The sequence below is a fragment of the Pleurodeles waltl genome, chromosome 4_2 (assembly GCF_031143425.1).
Source record: "Pleurodeles waltl isolate 20211129_DDA chromosome 4_2, aPleWal1.hap1.20221129, whole genome shotgun sequence".
NCBI lineage: Eukaryota > Metazoa > Chordata > Amphibia > Caudata > Salamandridae > Pleurodeles > Pleurodeles waltl.
The window spans coordinates 645,416,034-645,433,219 of NC_090443.1; positions in this window are offsets into that span (position 1 = coordinate 645,416,034).

A 17,186-nucleotide genomic window follows, 5' to 3' on the forward strand; every position below is an offset into this window, starting at 1 on the left:
CAAACAAGGAAAGCTTGCCCTTATGGTAATAGGGGATCTGGTCTCAATGGCATTTTTATTAACATGGTTTTCAATAAAAGTCAATGGAGGTAGTTTTCTCTAAAACATGAACATATTACTTTTTTCACTGCAAGAGTTTTTACACATCTCCGAGTTTGAGTTTTTTTTCAAAATTGCTATTGGGATGTTCAAACACATGTATCTCTTTGGTCTCTTTGTGATTCCATACAAACTATATCCAGGGCTACGCTTTTGTGCAAATCCTTCATCAATGTTTCATTGTAGCCGGAATATAGGATGATAAATGAGGGGATTTGTAGATATTTTAACCACAGTTTTTGGATATGTTTTTGCATTTATCAAATGGACAAAAATATATCTGAAAATGGTAATCAAGTAAATGTTGTCTTGAATGTCTGGAGCCTGGCAATACCAATTATGTGTGTTTTTCTATGGAATGTAGAATGCCTAATGAATTATATAATAGTAGCTCAGATGACTACATTGTCACAGAATCACCTTTTTATTCAAAACCTTTCATTTAATGGGAATTATGTATTCTTCAATTATGTACAAGCTTATGAATGTAGTTAAACAAGTTAGACTTCTCTCAACCCTAAATGCCTGGCTTGTAAAATGCATGAAACATGACATTTGCCAAATTTTCTAGGTCTGGCGTTAGCCAGGACCGTTCAGTTTTTTAAATATCATGGCGGTCATTCTGACCCTGGCGGTCAAAGACCGCCAGGGCGGAGGACCGCGGGAGCACCGCCGACAGGCCGGCGGTGCTCCAATGGGGATTCCGACCGCGGCGGTAAAGCCGCGGTCGGACCGGCAACACTGGCGGGCTCCCGCCAGTGTACCGCCGCCCCATTGAATCCTCCAAGGCGGCGCAGCTTGCTGCGCCGCCGAGGGGATTCCGACCCCCCCACCGCCATCCAGATCCCGGCGGTCCGACTGCCGGGATCCGGATGGCGGTAGGGGGGGTCGCGGGGCCCCTGGGGGCCCCTGCAGTGCCCATGCCACTGGCATGGGCATTGCAGGGGCCCCCGTAAGAGGGCCCCTAAATGTATTTCACTGTCTGCTGCGCAGACAGTGAAATACGCGACGGGTGCAACTGCACCCGTCGCACAGCTTCCACTCCGCCGGCTCGATTCCGAGCCGGCTTCATCGTGGAAGCCTCTTTCCCGCTGGGCTGGCGGGCGGCCTGAAGGCGACCGCCCGCCAGCCCAGCGGGAAAGTCAGAATTACCGCCGCGGTCTTTCGACCGCGGAACGGTAACCTGACGGCGGGACTTTGGCGGGCGGCCTCCGCCGCCCGCCAAGGTCAGAATGAGGGCCCATGTGTATAATGTACTTGAATATAGCATGGGGTTTAGGCAACCCTCTTTGTTCATTGATATAATGTTGTGTCATTCATATTTTACTTTCACCCTCTACAGCATAAAGCATTGGGCAAAGGGTCAGCCAACATCAGCTTTTGGTCAACTTCACCAAGTAAACGGCATTCTAGTCATTGACAATGAGTAGATTGTTAACAAAGTAGTTCTGTTTAGTGCCGGGGATTACCATGGCCATGTGTGTTTTAAAGGGCAAAAATATCTTTAGCCAACTTTGTATTTAACATTTATTTATATTGGCGAAGGCCTAAAAGCTTTCCCAAAAATAAAGGTTGACAAAAACCATCACAAAAGAAAACCAGCACCAGCAAAGCCAAAATGTTGGTAGACAAATCCAGACCTATTGGCTTTTCCAAATGATAATTGTTTCTAAAACATGAAATTCAACCCAGTTTCCCTGCCAAAGTTTGGCCATAATCTCTGTTCTGCTTGGTCTCCTCAGTATGGAGGTTCAAGACCTGCATGATTTTTGGAGGGGCGGTTGTTGTGGTGTCAATATGCAATAAGCTGGTTAAAGGGCATTTGATATATATGGAAACATATTCCACGCTTGGTAATTTACTGTTTTCCATACCTTAACCAGTAAGCATGCGTGCCCTTTATTTGATGTGTAGGTTGTTGCTTTCCTCCTGCCATTTAACTCAAATTATGGTATCTATGCCCCTACTTTCGTGGGACGGCTTGCTTCAAATACAATAAAATATTCCTTTCTTCTTTTGCTAATGTTGTGTCGAGCATTTATTTTATCTTTCTGGCAATATCTGAACTACTGTACGCCCGTGTGCTTTGCGGTCGTTACTGCTTTGTCTAGGTGGGTCTGATTTACCAAAGTAAATGAAGTATTGAGTTTCAAAATTATCTTTTAAGTACTTCATAACTTACCAGAGACTCGTGCGTGTACTTAGCTTTGAAGTAATGTGATTTAAGCTCACAATAGTTACTTCTTACTCAACTGTTAGGTCCTACACCCTTCAAGGCATATTTAGAAGAAAGTGGCGCATCAGTCCAGATGCACCACTTTTCTTGTGTCACCCCTGCTGTACCTAACAGCACCATGGTTGCTCTGTATTTACAATACTGTGGTCTTGAGGAAACTAGCATCAACATTTTTGACAATATTGTGGTGCTTTGCTGCACAAGCGTCAACATTTCTGATGCTAATGCAGCAAAGCACAGGGAGGCCCATTGATTAAAATGGGTGCGTCATTTTACGCCTTCTCTGAGCAGGCGTTAAAAATGCTAGAAATGTTGTAAATTTCACTGTGCCATTTTTCGGGCCTCCCTGTGTCAGAACTCCCCCTTGCATACATTATACCTGCCACAGGGGAAAAGCCACATTAGTGCTTCCTTAGTGTAAAAAAAATTGACGCTATGGCAGCGCAAAGTGGATCTAGGGGCATGTAAATATGCCCCTTCTTTTTTTCAGTAGACTGAAATGGAACGTAGCTTAGTAAGATTGGGGTGGTGTGAACTTCAGATTTTGTAGCAATCATGCTTTCGTATCATTAAAATACATTATATTATATGAAAACCAGGGCATGAAGGAGGCTTAAGAGGCGGGGAGAGGGAGAGAAGTGTGGATTGTTAAGGGTATTTAAATTTAAAACACAATATTTTTTTTGTGTTGTAATTTTTTATTGTTTTTAATAGCAGATAACATACCAAGTAAATACAATATGACATAACACAGCCTTACAGGGCGAGGAAAAAAAAAATATCCACATGAATAAGGCAAGAGGACAGCATCTCGTGAACAACATGATCTAGAGGAAACACATGAGTGTTGCCTGAGATACAGCTGTAGTAACATGGCACGTACATCAATATTTATGGGACCAAACAGTATTGGGGGGAAAAAGATAGAAGGAAGTCAGGGGAGACTAATAATGAATGGTAGCGAATAGTAATAATAATGGTAACAGTAATAATGATAATAATAATAATGGTAAGAATTATAATAAGAATAATAGTGGCGACCAGCAATAGGTAACAGATCTAGCAATACTAATCAATACTAAGGGGGGGAGGTGGAGGGGAAGGAAATGTGAGGTGGAGGGAGGGGGGGAGGGGATGGGTGAAGGATGCAAACCTTTCAAGTATCTGCTGACAAGGGGGGGGCGGGGGTAGGAGGGGTAGAGGAGATCAACTGTCGGGTTAGGACCATATTCCGTAGAGTATCCGCCGAGTGTGAATCCTATGTCTCTGTGTATCGTCTTTTCCCTCATTTATGATTGAGATGAGTAAGTAAACATGCATTTGTCACAGGCGGGGTCCTTCTAATAGCGGGGGCTATCTGAAATTGCATGAGTAGGGATAATGGATGCTGCTCCATGATAGTCGGGTAATTCAGTAGTAAGGGTTGCGGTGGCAAGGGTGGCAGGAAAGTAGAATGTCCAGGTCTTATAGTGTTAGTCAAGGGGTGAGGAGAGAGGAAAGAAGGAGAGAAGAAGAGAAGAAAAGAAAAGAAGAAAAGAAAAGAAAAATAAAAGAAAAATAAAAATAAAGGGAGGGCTGGAAGAACGGAATGGGAGGGATCTGGTGTTGAAGAAAGGAGAAAGAAGAGGAAGAAGAGAGCATCAAGGAAGACATAGATAGATGAGAGGGGAGAGATAGAGAAGAAGTGAGGGAGATCAGAGAAACCAATCGACCAAGTGCAATGGTCCCAGGGCTAGGGAAACAAAGAAAAAGGAGGGAAGGTATGGGATGATAGAAGGGTAGGAGGGGGAGTGTGTGTGGGAAGAGAGGGAGGGAAAGAAGGGAGGGGTAGCAGGTATAAAAAAGGAGAGTAGGAGATACATGAAGTCCGCTGGGGAGCAACAGTAGTGATAATGATGTCGATTAGACATCAGGAAGGAAGGGAGCCCATACCTGAGCAAAGATGGCAGCCTGATCCTGAAGGTTGTAGATGACTCTCTCATGTTTGGCTATGTTAATCATAGCCACAATCCTTTCCTCGGGTGTAGTGGCGTAGGGGGGAGTATCATTGTGCCACAGGGGAGCCTGGGCGTGGAGGGAGGGGTGGACCCCTATGAGGCGGTGGGCCCCCTGCCATGCTACACCCGTCGCCTTCAGGATCGGGTTCGGGGGAACAGCGGTCCTGCGGTACAGTCCGTTAAGGCCTCCTCTATGGGAGAGGCTGCAGGGCTAGACAATGTGGCAGCTAGTGGTGATAGATGGAGGGCTAGAGCGTAATGTTCACCAAAGGGAGCCCCATTCCTCCATGTGACCTACGTGCTATGAGCTTGGCCGATGCTAGACGGTGCATGTGGATCCCCACACAAATATGGGCCATTAGCTGCCGCAATGCAGAGGGACCTGGCCCTGTTTTGGTATGACAGTGATTACGGCGGCGTTGGATATCGCACCCAGCGAACTGGTCTGACAAGCTTCGTTCAGCACCCCGTGTAAAACATCAAGTGTCTCCTCCCCTGCCCATTTATAGAATTCCGCTGGTAATCCGTCTTCTCTTGGCGACTTGTGGGTCGGGAGACCGGTGGCGACCTGCAGAATTTCCTGGCGGGTGATGTCCGCCCCCAGCAGTTTTCGCCCTTCATCGGAGAGGGAGGGCAAGGTGACAGTACTGAGAAAAGGCTCTATCTGGGCAGGGGAGGACTGTGAATCCGAAGTATAGAGGCGGCGATAGAAGGTTGCAAATTCTTCCACTATGTACTGCGGGTGCCTGATAATCTCCCCCGGCTGGGCCTTGATAGCCGGTATAGCTAGGGTTGACGCTCTTTGGCGAAGTTGTGCGGCCAGTAGACAGCCAGCCTTCTCCCCTTGATCATAGTGCCGTCCCTGCAGGCGTTGCAGCGCGTATTCAGCCTGGGAGGTAAAGAGTTCGTTCAAGGCCATATGGGCTCTCTCCAATTCCCTGCAGGTGGAGAGGGAGGGGCGGGCCGTGTAGCGCTCCGTCAGGCGTGTGATATCAGTTTCTAAGGTCGTTTGCCACTATGCCCTGTCTTTATTTGCCAGTGCGGAGTTGCGCATCATCTGTCCCCGTATCGTTGCTTTGGCCGCAGTCCAGGTAATCCTTTTGGATGTCACTGACTCAAGTTTGTCCTGGATATATGTGGATGTGTGTGCCTGCAGCTGCGCCTTCCCCTGAGGGGTTCGGTAGCGGTGGGCAACGAATCGCCATGGTTTGCAGCCTGGGGACACCATGCCCAGCTGAACAGCTAGGAAGATCGGGGAATGGTCTGACAAGCCCCCACTTAGTATGTGAGAGTCCTGCGTTTGTGCTACAAGGCTGTGTGAAATAAGGAAGTAGTCCAGTCGGGATTGGGTGCCGTGGACTGGGGATAGGAAGGTATATTCCCTATTACTCGGGTGCATCAATCTCCACGGATCCACCAGGCCGTTGTCATGCATTACATCAGACTGTAAGGGTCTGTCTCCATTATTGATGGTGTCCATAGGCCCGGTCCTGTCTAATATGGCATCTCGGGCTAGGCTCCAGTCCCCTCCGATAATGTACCGGGCAGCTCCAATCTCTGTCAAGAGATGGTTGATGCGGAGAAAAAATTGTCTTTTGGGACCTATTGGGGCATAGATGGATCCCACGCATACCAAGGCGCCTCCCAGCTTCAGTTTGGCAAATATGTATCGCCCCTCCGGGTCAACCCATGACTTGGTAACTGTAAAGGGCAGACTCTTTTGCAGCAATATTGTAGTTCCACATTTCCGCAGCATCGTGCTCTGGTCATCCAGCGGGGGGGGGGGGTGCTACAGCTGGCGAGCGCAGTCCCCACCCAGTCCCTTCGCAGTTTATCAGAATTGAGCCTGGTCAAGTGGGTTTCCCGAAGGAGGGCTATGTCCACCTGCTTGGTATTGAGGTACAAAAGTATTTTCTTCCATTTAATGGAGTGGGTGAGGCCGTTGATGTTCCAAGAGACAACCCATAAGGGGGCAGACGAGGCATACGGACGTCCAGCCATGGGGGAAAGCTATTAAGAGCGGTGGGGCGAGCGGTGTGAAGAGGAGAAGTAAAAGGATAGGGGGAGGGGTGTGGGGGGTGTGGGACGCTACAGAATATAGGACCGAGTGACTTGGGAGTGGGGGAAGAGGGTGTGAAGGGGAGTTGAAGGAGAAGAGGGCAAAATAGAAGGAGATACCAGGAAGGGAAGGGAGAAGAAGCGAACAGGAGGCAGAAGGCAAGAATGTAGAATAAGGTATGGACGGGAGTAATGGGAGTAGAAGGAGGGGGAAGGGGAAAGAAAGCGGTTATGAGGGAGGGGTAGGGTGGGAGGGCAGCAAAGTATAGGCGAGGAGATAGATACACCAGAGCAGAACCAGCCTCGATAGGAGAGGGGAGATAGCAAAGAGCAAACGGAAAAAAAGAAGAAAGAAAGAGATAGGCGGAGGTTCAAGAAAGAGAAGAATCAAGGAGGGGAAAGGGAAGGGGGGAGCAGAGGGGAGAAGGAAGAGGAGAATGAAAATAGGAAATAGAAGAGAAAATAAAAACGGAAAAGGAAAAGAAGGGGAAAGAAAAAAGAAAAAAGGGGGAGAGGAGAAAAGTGGAGCAAACTAAAGCCCCAGGGAACCTAAACTTTAATCTGCTGGTCTATACCCGGACTGTACTAGTCCTAGCGCAAGGCAAGGCCTGATCTCAGTCCTGGAAAGAAGAGGCGTGGGCCTCCACTTTTGACACTCATTCCAATCCCAGGACGTGAGTCTGAAAGCTTACAATTTCCGTATGGATGGATTTAGTTTCCGCCGCCAATGAAACCATGGCACTATCCATCCCCTCCAGTCTACGGCCAACTGCCAAAATTTCCTGAAGGATATGGTCCATTGTGGATTCCTGGGCTGGGTCCGACATATCTTGGTGTGTGGCAGATGGCTGCGTCACCATCGGTGGAGGAACTCCCTTCGCCTGGAGTAAGGCCTCAGAGAAGACCAACTGCCTCACCAGCTTGCCTGTGTTCTTGTGGGATGATCGTCCGCCTGGCATCTCTGGCCACCATCGCAGGGCTTGGTAGTAGCTGCATAGGGGGGGGGGCCGGAGGGCTCTGAGGTCCTCTCCCAAAGCTGCAGCTGGTCCCACTCTGCGTGGACGGGTAGGTGGGTGGGAGAGGGGGGAAGATAGGCTGGAGTACTCCAAGTCTCACTGTGGCATAGCCGGTGGGTGATTCAGTCCCAGCGGGGGCCGCTGCGTCGTCCGTGTTCTGGTAGTGGAATGAGGTCACAGTCCGGAGGAGGGAGGTGTCTGTCCTGCACAATAGCAAAGGGACGACTGAGCGCGATCCGCGGACTCAACGAGCCGGAGCAAAGGTACTCCGGTGGGTAGGGAGTACCGGTTCTTTTATTGTCGTGACATGGGTCATCTTCCGGAGGCCCCATTTAGCAGACATAGCAGTGTATCCATCAGTAAGGAGCAGAAAGTAAGAAGTAGGAAATAGGCCGACCTGCCTCTCCATCTTCCGTCTTGGCCCCTGGTGGTTTGCGGCCCCACTCTTTGTCAGTCGGGTGGATGGGGGTGCAGGCAGGCGCGTGAGTAGAGTAGGTGGGCCCCCAGTGGGAGAGGAGGGCAGGGTCCCTCAGGGCCCCCAGCACAGCGCAAGACTCTCACTGGTTCCCGACGCCCCCCCCGGCTGCAAAAAGCTGGCGTCAGTTCCCAGGTCGTCGCAGCTCCAGGACCCCAGACACACGGAGCTCTCTGCCCCCACCATAAGCAGCGCCTCAGCGGCAAGGTGGAAAGCTGGTTGGCGCATCAGTGGGTGGGGTGGGGTCTGCAGAAATTTGGTACCCAGGAGTGCCCTCTCCACTCCTGGGGCGCTCGATTGTCCTCGGCGGCGCGGGGCCCCGGTAGCATCAGAGGCCGTGGCTACGGGCTCTCTTTCACGGGCCGCTTTGTCTCGTCGCGGGTTTCTCCCGTGGTCCTGCTCCGCGGTGCTCCCAGGAGGTGACCCAGCGCTCAAGGCATCCTCCGATCTGTTTTGTGCCCCTAGGGGGGAGTTTTAGTGCCCCCGCAGTGCCCCCGTCTCCGGCCAGGCCAAGCCGTCTCGCGGAGCGCGCAGATCAGACGGCCATCACGCTCCGTGGCCAGACCACACCTAAAACACAATATTTTATAAAATAAGCAATATTTTTTAAGACCTTCAAACAGAGACGAGAGAAAGAGTGCATGCATGTGTGTTTTTGTCTGTGTGTGTATGTAAAAATTCCTAGGGAAATCTGACAGACACCTTACAATGCCTGAATAAAAGCACCTGTACCCAACTAACTACTAGATAATACAATTATCAGGAAGTGTAACACCCCAAACACCCCTGAAGCTATGCCCCGGGATACTGAATGCCACAAGGAACACACATTTTCTAATTTCGGGGTTTACAGGGATACCTCTCATCCTAGTGAATACTCCTTGATTCTTATAGAAGTTTAAATACTATGGTCCTCATTATAACCCTGGCGGTAAATGCCGCTTACAACCGTGCTGCCGCGCGGAATTCCGCTACAGCTATCACGACCCACAGCTCGGAATCAGCCATAATCCGGACACCAACACAAGTCCACCACACCAAAGGTCAGTGATAAACTGGCGATAACAAAACCTCCACTGTCACGCCAACAGGAATACGCCCACACTATCCAACCACGGTATTCCATTGGCGGTACACACCGCCGCGCTCAAAATACACTCACATTTACAAAACACAACCACATTGGACAATTCAAAATACACACACCTGACACACATACACACACCACACACACACACCCAATCCAATATAAAGCACACACCCACATCACCCACAAACCCTTACTACCAGATTTCTTAAAATCGCCAGAGAGAGACACCACCATAAACAACACCAGCATCCACAGACACACAACAACATCCACGCACCTCAAACAACACACACCAACACATCCCCTCACACATCACAACACACACGACCTCACACATCACCCACACCACATCATGGCACCTCAACGACACACCAGGTTCCCTGAGGAGTAGCTCAGGGTCATGGTGGAGGAAATCGTCCGGGTAGAGCTACAGCTATTCGGATCACAGGTGCAGCACACCTCCATTGCAAGGAAGATGGAGCTATGGTGCAGAATTGTCGACAGGGTCAACGCAGTGGGACAGCATCCAAGAACTAGGGATGACATCAGGAAGAGGTGGAACGACCTACGGGGGAAGGTGCGTTCCGTGGTCTCCAGACACCAGATTGCTGTACAGAGGACTGGCGGTGGACCCCCACCTCCTCCCTCACAACTAACAACATGGGAGGAGCAGGTTTTGGCAATACTGCATCCCAAGGGCCTCGCTGGAGTAGCAGGAGGACTGGACTCTGGTAAGTCAAATCTTTACTACCTCACCCCCCCCAACTGCATGCCATCACAAACTCCCACCCTCACCCTCACCCCATCACTCCAGCACCTCACATATGCCCCACTATAACAATCCACCCATCCCAATACCAAGCCCTGCATGCAACACCAAAGCATGGACACCCATGACCAGAGCATGTCCACTACAGATACCCACACAGACCCCAAATCAAATATCACACAAGGACCAAGCCAAGAATGCAAGTACTGGAGTACAGGGTCACTCACCCATTGCACACAATGGCACACACAGATGCAATAATCATGCCTTTACACCCCTGCAGGACCCCAACCCAATGTCACCGGACAGGAGGTACCAGACACATCCAGTCCCCCCACAAAAGAGACCCACAGTGATGACAGCAGCTCTGCACAACTGGCTCAAGATGACCAACCCGCCCATCGGGGACCTCGGGACAGTCGGATCCCCTGACACTGTCACAAGCCACCACAGAGCCTCCCCCCTCAGGAAACACCAGCACAGCACCCACCCAGCGGGCCCATCCCTCTGTCCCCAGGACACGTCAATCAGCAGTGTGTCCACCACTACAGGGAACCCAGGCAAACCCACCAACCCAAGAAAATCAGGGACCTGGTGGCAGTGGCAGTGGGCACACGGAAACAGGGAAGCTGGGAGGACTGCTGTGCGACAGGGGGAGGACAGGCCCAGGGAACCCACTCTCCACGAGGCCCTTTCCAACATATGGGAGCTTACCATCATTCCCTCGAGACAATGGTAACAGTACTGGTCAAGTTTCAGGAGACCCAGCGGCTGCAGGAGGAACACTATCTGGGGATCAGGGAGGAAGTTCATAAACAACACCCTGGTCACCATTGCAGGGGTGCTGCAAGACCTTGTCAACGCCAGGAGGGACACTGTGGCACAACAAGGGGCCCCTGACACTAGCCTGGACAATGAACAGCCCTCCACCTCCGCTGGCGCTGGTGGACAGAAGGCACCGCCAGAGGAACACAAAACTAGCACCCCAGCCCCTGCAGCTGGAGAACCACCCCGCAAACAGTCCTTGAGATCCCGGAACAAGACAGAGAACATTGACAAGACCCCCGCCAGGAAATGACCCCCCCCCCACTGAATGTCACCCTTCTGTCCCACTTTGTCATCTTCTCCATCCTTCAACTGCCATTGCTCCACTACTTCCTATGCCCCTTTGGACAATGCACCTGTGAAATAAATAGACTGGACTCTGCCATGGACATTCCTCCACCATCCCCCTGCCCATTTTACAACCCCCTCCACTTATTTGCACAGAAATAAACACACTTCAATCACAAAACAATCTGGAGTCAGTCTGTGCTTTCCCAAATGTCTAATTGCAATAACCATGTAATGTAGCAATGACAATTTACTTGTGCGCATACCAATGTAACACAGCTGTAGGCCAGGAGGAAATATAGCAGAGGGCACAAAGTGGGACCCTCATCTGTGAAATGGAAAGGCAAAGTGACAAGTCAGGGTCCATACACTGAGTGAAAATAATAGACTTATGCTAGCTCCAAAAATAGTTTGAGATATGGGAGGCAGTGACATCTTCTTACCTGTGTCTCACTGGTAGTATTGCATGATTATGTTGTTCCTGTTGTTGATATCCTCTTCTTCTGCCTCCTGTTCTTCACTGTCCACAGGCTCCACAGCTGCCACAACACCACCAGCTGGCCCATCCTCCTGCAGAAAAGGCACCTGCCATCGCAAAGACAGGTTGTGCAGCATACAGAAGGCCACGATGATCTGGCACACCTTCTTTGGTGAGTAGTAGAGCGAACCACCTGTCATATGGAGGCACCGGAATCTGGCCTTCAGGAGGCCGAAGGTGCGTTCAATCACCCTCATAGTTTGACCATGTGCCTCATTGTAGCGTTCCTCTGCCCTTGTCCTGGGATTTTTCACTGGGGTCAGTAGCCATGACAGGTTGGGGTAACCAGAGTCACCTGCAAATATGGAGGGACAACTGTTAGACACACACTAACCCGTAGGGACAACCCCATACCCAGATACCTATTCACAGTGTATAGGGTCCTTGTCCTCACCTATTAGCCACACACAGTGCCTCTGGAGTTGCCCCATCACATAAGGGATGCTGCTATTCCTCAAAATGTAAGCTTCATGCACTGAGCCAGGAAATTTGGCATTCACATGGGAGATGTACTGGTCTGCCAAACACACCATCTGCACATTCATAGAATGGTAGCTCTTCCAGTTTCTGTACACTTGTTTACTCCTGCGGGGGTGTACCAGGGCCACACGTGTCCCATCAATGGAACCAATGATGCTGGGGATATGTCCCAGGGCATAGAAGTCACCTTTCACTGCGGGCAAATCCTCTACCTGAGGGAACACAATGTAGCTGCGCATGTGTTTCAGCAGCACAGACAACACTCTGGACAACACATTAGAGAACATTTGCTGGGACATCCCTGATGCAATGGCCACTGTTGTTTGAAAGGAACCACTTACCAGGAAATGGAGTACTGACAGGAGCTGCACTAGAGGGGGGATTCCTGTTTTATGGTGGATAGCTGACTTCAGGTCTGGCTCCAACTGGGAACACAGTCCATGGATTGTTGCACGATCAAGTCTGTAGGTGACTATTATGTGCCTCTCTTCCAGTGTCGACAGGTCCACCAGTGGTCTGTACACCGGAGGATGCCGCCATCTCATCACCTGCCCCAGCAGACGTGCCCTATGGATGAGAACAGTGAGCAGAGAGTCAGCCAACACTGAGGCATCACAAAATGTCATTTGCACACATTTATTAATCCACAATGTGCCTGTAACTGTGTGTATTCAAGGCCTACATTGGTGTGACGCAGTTAATATTAATGCCATGTGGCCCCCTGAAATGTTGGCTGCCTGACCTGTAAGGTGGGACAAGGGGATATGAGGTAACTGCGCTGGCATTGTATACCATCGCGGTGGGCGGTCGAAGACCACAGTGCATCCAGCATTGGTTGACATGGGACCCTATGGGTCAAAGGAGCCAATGATGATGCACGCCGGCGGTGATGGTACACACCTCCACGGACGTGACTGCCATGTTCTGTCTGTTCACTCACTTGATACCTGACCTTCAACAGGAGAAGACCTACACTGAAAGTGCTGCTGTGACCTGTGTCTGGAAGCTCAATGGCTCATGTGTCTGGGGAAAGGGCCCCTGTCTTCACTTCGGAGGAGTTGGAGAAACTAGTGGATGGGGTCCTCCCCCAGTACACACAACTGTACGGTCCTACAGACAAACAGGTGAGTACACTGTGAGCATGCTGCAAGGGCACTGCCTGTTTGGAGTGGTGTGGATGGAAGATAAATGGGGGGGGGGGCTGAGGCCTGCATGTGCGGACGGTGAGTGTATGTGCATCAGGGCAAGGGTGGGAACGTGGGTTAATGAGTATGATGGTCCGGACGGGTAAAGATTTTCCTTTCCCCCTGTACTATTCCTCTAGGTCAGAGCCCACCAGAAGAAGGCTATTTGGCGTGCCATCGCCAAGGACGTCCGGACCCTGGGGGTCCACCACAGATGGAGAACCCACTGCCGTAAAAGATGGGAGGACCTGCGCCGCTGGAGCAAGAAGACGGCGGAGGCCCAGCTGGGGATGGCCTCCCAACGTGAAAGGGGTGCCTGTCGCACCATGACCCCCCTGATTTTCCGGATCCTGGCGGTGGCATATCCAGAGTTAAATGGGCGCTTGAGGGCATCACAGCAGCCACAAGGGGGTGAGTACACTCTCATTCAGCTGACTCTGCACGCATTACGAGGTGTCTGGGTGGGGGAGGTGGGCAGTGGGTTCCCCTAGGCCAGGGCGATCTTGGTAGGCAAGGTCCCTTGTGAGCCAAGCTCTGTGGCACCCCAACCCCACTAGTGGTTAGTGCCATCTACACCTAGTCAGGCTCCTGTGACTTCCAGGTGTGCAGCTATCGGGGTTAGGCCTTGTACCCCATGGGCATGTGATTAATCTAGGAACTATAAGTGCAGGACATAGTACAGAGAGCTGCTGTGTCTGTTGTGTCCGCCAACGGTAGTGATGTTGCATGCACTGAACATGTCTTTCTCCTGTATTCCCCCCCTTTTTGTGGTCTCCCTGTTCTTGTGTGCAATAGCATCATCATGCGGAGGAGCACTGGCACCGGAGCAGGAGGGAGCTCCATCCCACTTGGCCCTGGAGGGCGAAACAAAGGAGTCTGAAGCCACCAGTGGGACAGAGGGTGAGGGGAGCTCCGCGGCGGGGACAGGAGCAGAGACCAGTGACAGCGACTCCTCCTCTGATGGGAGCGCCCTTGCGGTGGTGGGCACCTCTGTGCCCCCCGCATCAACAGGTACAGCAGCCACCCCCCCTACCCGCACTGCCCTCCCAGCAGCCCCTCAGTGAGTGTCCCATGCCCGCTCACCCAGGAGGGTGGGCATCTCCTTTGCCCCAGGCACCTCAGGCCCTGCCCCAGTCAGCCCTGCTGCCCTCAGTGAGGAGGCTATTGACCTCCTGAGATCCCTCACTGTTGGGCAGTCTACCATTCTGATTGCCATCCAGGGTGTTGAGAGGCATTTGCAACAAACAAAGCCCATGCACCTTCACCCAAATTCAGCAGACCTACACCTCCTACAACCACTACCTCTACCTCCACTCCCAAACCCCCTCCATCTACCCGTCCCAGTATGTCTAAAAAACCTTTCCTGGCTAACATTGACCTCTTCCCTACACTTCCCCCCCGTCCTTCCCCTAGGGCCAGGCTTTCCAGGTCCCAGCCCAGCAGCTCAGCCACCACATCCCCAGGCACAGTGGTGCCAGCAACTGCGGGGTCATGGAGTGTGCCACCCATCAGGGCTGCCAGTGTGCCAAAGAGCGAGGGCAAGGACATTCCGCCACCTGCCAAGGTGAAAAAGGTGCCCACATCCCAGAGGGAGAAGCCAAAAACACCTGCCACCAAGGGGTTAGGGAAAACGGGGATAGTGGCAAGACAGCTGCGCCACCATCAAAGGTGGGGAAGGGCCAAAAACTGAAGGGCAGGTCAGGAGACGGCATGGTGGCACCGACTGAGAGACCAGTGTCACACCTTCTGTCCACGTCGAGGCCAACCTGTACGGCGGAGAACACCGCCACCTGCACCACCACCTGCACCGCCACAGACCCCGCCGCCAGCACCGCCGCCACAGACTCCTCAGCCAGCAGAGCCGTCACAGACCCCGCTGCTAGCACCGCCGCCACAGACCCCGCCACCAGAACCGCCGCCACCGACCCCTCAGCCAGCACCGCCAGCACCGCCAGCACCGCCACCACAGACCCAGCCGCCAGCACTGCCGCCACAGACACCGCAGCCAGCACCGCCGCCACAGACCCCACCGCCAGCACCGCCGCCACAGACCCCGCAGCCAGCACCGTCACCACAGACACTGTTGCAAGTACCACCGTGACTTACACCGTCGCAAGCACCGCCAGTGGCCCCGCGACGTCCTCAGACAGTGGCACCACCGCTGACATGGCTACCGTTCCCAGTGGTCAGTCGTCCGAGGCTGGTGGTGAGTTCTAGGACCCAGGGGTGTATTACAGGAGCTTTGGGGGAGGGATCGGTGGGGGGGGGGCTGCCAGGTAACACCCATAGATATTCAGCATGACTCATGTAATTCGTGGATGTAAACCTGGTGTTGTAGAAAAGGCTAATGCCTTCACCCATTCTGACATCATGTTCCATTGTGTTCCTCACTGCACCTTCCTGCCCATAAGCCATCCATGGACTTGTTTGACATGTTCTGTGTGTGCTGAAGGTTGCAGCACACACGGAAATTGAAAAGGCAAGGTTGATTTCCAAATTTCTCCATGTTATAGCTCTTCTGGGAATGTGTACATTCATTGGGCAGCACCAGGTTTACGTGAGTCTGATAAACTGGGTCAGTGTCAAATTCCATGGGTGTTGCATGTGAAAACCCACTGCAAGGCATATGCAACATCTCTTTTATGCAGAGACAAGCAATGAAATGATTTACTCTGTCTTGCCATGTGCAATGATTGTGCGGTCATGCTTAGGCATGTAAGGTGGCTTTGCATTGCATCATCAGTATAAGTGAGAGTCCTGCACCCACCAACTTTCACAAAAGTGAGTCTCCTATCGGGCAGGACCCTTGTATGTGAGCGCCCTAATGCTAACCACTGAAGAACACTCATGTCTAGATTTCTTACCATTTTGTGTCATCTTTGCACCACTTTTACTGCAAATTCATGACACAAAATGCTAGTAGAGAATTCAAAAGCCAGGCAAGGGGCAATCTGCCACACCTTGCGTGGGCTTGGAAAAGAGTTAATGCGAGTCAGCGTCTAATGCTGCATTATGTAACCTGACATTCTGAAAGGCATTCCATGGGGGGAACATGGGCGTTCCCATGCATCCACCCATGGATTTCATGCAATCTCAGATTAGACAAGGTTTCTACCCCAGGGAATGCATGATTTCTCCACGCATCACAAAAAATGGCGTGACCATGAGAGAAATATGTCTGTGACCTTGTCATTTCCTCTAGCTATGAGAGCTGCATTCTGCTGATCACATAGAAGGAGGAAAGTGCCTCGAAAACTTGCTACTGTGCAGGAATGTATCCCTTCCAGCACAAAAACGCTTCTCTCTGCAATGCTGGCACCATGCACCATGGTGCAAGGGTAGCTGTGCTGGTACTAGGCCTCCTGCAGTGCATCAGCGTGTGCCAGGAGCCAGAGGAAGTGTTCAATATCTTTTATATATGGGGCAGGTCTGCCCTCTCCTTTTCACACAACGCAGTGCATCAACTTTGCTTGCTGCCCTGCAATGTGTCAAAGATTAGTCAAGGGGCCCCTTCACATTCCAGCAAATTGGAAAATTATACTTTGTGTGCCCCAGTATTCACACCAGGGGCTGTATTAGAGTAGTGCTGCAGGGGAATAATAGGTATTTGCACCTTCTTTGCTCACCCCACTGGGCACTTTAGAATGCCAGAAGAAGCTGCTGATGCCTGTTTGGCCCTTCATGAAAAAGCAATAGGGCAGAGTCACTTACAGTGCCTGCACTATCATCAGAGGGTGATCCCTCTTTTGCAGGGTGGAGTGGCTCCATGCAAATGAGGGAATTACTTTGCCTCTGCACTTGTGTTATATTAAAGATGCGGGCCTAGAGGAAAAGAGAATGTCAGGAGGTGCACTGACAGTGCGCCCCCTGATGGTAGCCCTTTGGAGGGGGGGGGGTAGGGGCTCCTATGGTCCCACCCAGACATTTCCTTGCAGTGGGTGCAGTCACTTACTCCACTCGCCTGTAAGGGTATCTGTGATCCACCATTAAATAGCAGACAAGTTGGTGCATCTACTGTGCAACATGGAGCAGCTTTACTAAAGGTGCTCCACTTTACAATTAAATGCGCTGCCACCAGTGCAGTGCAAGCTTCTGCCAGTGCTGGGGGAAGTGAATGCAATTTAATAGTAA